The sequence below is a fragment of the Condylostylus longicornis genome, unplaced genomic scaffold (genome assembly GCF_029603195.1).
Source record: "Condylostylus longicornis isolate FDR11 unplaced genomic scaffold, ASM2960319v2 ptg000013l, whole genome shotgun sequence".
NCBI classification, from domain to species: Eukaryota; Metazoa; Arthropoda; class Insecta; order Diptera; family Dolichopodidae; genus Condylostylus; species Condylostylus longicornis.
This window is the reverse complement of record NW_026577982.1, coordinates 9,482,461-9,484,744: the sequence shown is the minus strand read 5'-3', so window position 1 is coordinate 9,484,744 and position 2,284 is coordinate 9,482,461. Positions and strand designations below refer to the sequence as shown.

General features: G+C 28.9%; 1 non-coding gene across 1 annotated transcript; it reads right to left on the bottom strand.

The window, feature by feature from the left end:
- Positions 1 to 1,388: 1,388 nt before the first annotated feature.
- LOC129605706 (U5 spliceosomal RNA) lies at positions 1,389 to 1,506 on the bottom strand. The gene has a single exon (XR_008696732.1). It is a non-coding gene; the product is annotated as a U5 spliceosomal RNA (small nuclear RNA).
- Between the last annotated feature and the right edge of the window lie 778 nt (positions 1,507 to 2,284).

Below are 2,284 nucleotides of genomic sequence, written 5' to 3'. Positions count from 1 at the left end.
AATCTATTCCTTGATATAAGCACAGGCGGTTCGCGTATTATTTATAAATCTCTAGCCTATTATTTATAAAGTTTCGATAGTAATTATGTGTTGCCATTTCAGTCCAAGAAAATCACCTAATCTCTTCTAATATGAAGATATACGATGACATCGACAAGGAAACAGCAGGAGTCATAATTGACTTTATTATTTTCATATTCTACTAATAAGTTTTCTAAACTATTCTTAATGTTCAAATAATATTATAGGCAACCGTATATATTAAAAAAGTTGACAACACCTCCCCAATTTCAATTCTCAATACAAACTATGTAGGTATATAAATTGGAAGGAAAAAGAAGAAAAACATTTCTACCACCTACTCTATATGCAATTCTCATGCAAGAACTAAAAACTCCTTGATCGTAATTTTATATTCTTCTTCTTCTTCATTGACCTTAACTTGTGATACCCTTAAGAAATATTATTTTCATTTCTTTTCTTGTTTTCAATTCTCTTTCAGTTCACAAATTATTTTTGTATTCCTTTTAGATAACTTCTTGTTATTTCTCATTGATGACTTGCTGATTTCTTATATAAGATATGTCAATTCAATATTATACAACAAGATTTTGTACAGCATAAATTTCGAATAACAACAAAATAAGAAGATTTTGTTTTCTGACATATTTTATTCCACAATAGTATAGCGAATACAAAATGTTTGTTCTTCAAAAGAAATATTCAATGTTCTTCCAATCAATTTGTATTATATAAGGTTGTTTTGTAAAAAAAAAAATGACAAACTATAAGATTTGAAACTTTTTTTTAACATTGTTGTATAAGATTCTGTAAATAAGTTGTTTAACTTGAAGTGATTCAAGAAGAGCAAGAAGTTGAATGAATAGTTTATAAGAAAAAAAAATGACCACAATAGAAATAATGTCATTGATAACAATGGCATGGCATTTAATTTTTTTTAATTGTAAATTTGTTCCGAGAAAAAAGGAAAAATTAATTTTTAAATTTTTTTTTTCATTCAAGGAGTTTTTGGAAAAAAAGAGTCATTGAGAAAACAATAAAATGAACTTAATTTCTTATTTGAAGGTTTAATTGAGACCCAGCCAGTTAAACGTGCAGCTACAAATGAGTGGATGAGAGTAGCAAAGAAAATATTAATAAATGCAATGCTATGGTCGTTTGGTTGACGTAACAGATGCAGAAGGTACACTGCACCCCAATTAGCACAAATGTGCCATCAGGTTATCATTGAGCGAAAAATTTCAGGTGGCCTATCTAAATTATCCCATTCTTTTGAGAAATCTATTCAAATGCGCGATGCTAATTTTCGGTATCTCGTCTAGCACCGTAACACATGCAATGCATCACGCGATCAGTCTGGCCCCGCCAAAATTTCTGTCAAGTATTACAAAAATTTGCTTTAGATTCATTTGAATTCTTCTTCCCCATGGAAATCTTTAATAAAACGCAAAAGGTTTGTTCGAAAATTGGAAGCTATGCAACGCTATAGAAATGTTCATTCTATATGAAAGTTGCCATTGTTGTTTTCGCCCTTACCCTGCAAATTCCCAATATGCCAAATAACCTTTATACACTGTAAAAGCAAATAAGAATAATATAAATATATAGTTTAATCAAAAATTTCTGACAATGACTTTCCAATCCACACGGATTTTCAGTGTGTCTTGATATCCTTGAATAATCAATAATGGTTAATATTCAAGAAATTCACTATGACAGTAAAAGGCAATTAATGAATAACTTAAGGTAGAAAAATTGAATTTTATTTAAAGATTTTAATTTAAGCATCCAGGATTTGGAGATTGCCTTAAAATACAATTTCCAGCTCTCAATGTTGCTCCTCTCTATCCTATTTGAGTAGAATATGCTTTTTCAGTTCTAAATCGTCGGGCTGAGAATCTTAATACCATAATTTTTCCAATATTTTTTTTTTGTTTCATCGTCTTTGTATGCCTCTTATCACAATGTTAGCAGCACCTTATTTATTCTCATATTTACTCATAACCTGGAATTTTTCTTCTTTAATCCAACTGGTTTTTCCTTTAAAACAAAACATCTTATTTGGAAACAAACTGTCGGAATGGAGGATGTTTATAATTTGGGGGAAATTATTTTGAAATAACTATAGAAAAGTACTCAGTAATAATAAAAAAAAATTCATATAACAATTACAATTGATAGTTTTGTAATACCTACATAATCTTTAAATTTGTGTAACTCCTTAAACTTTACACTCGTATACTTTCAACAATAAGATAAAACA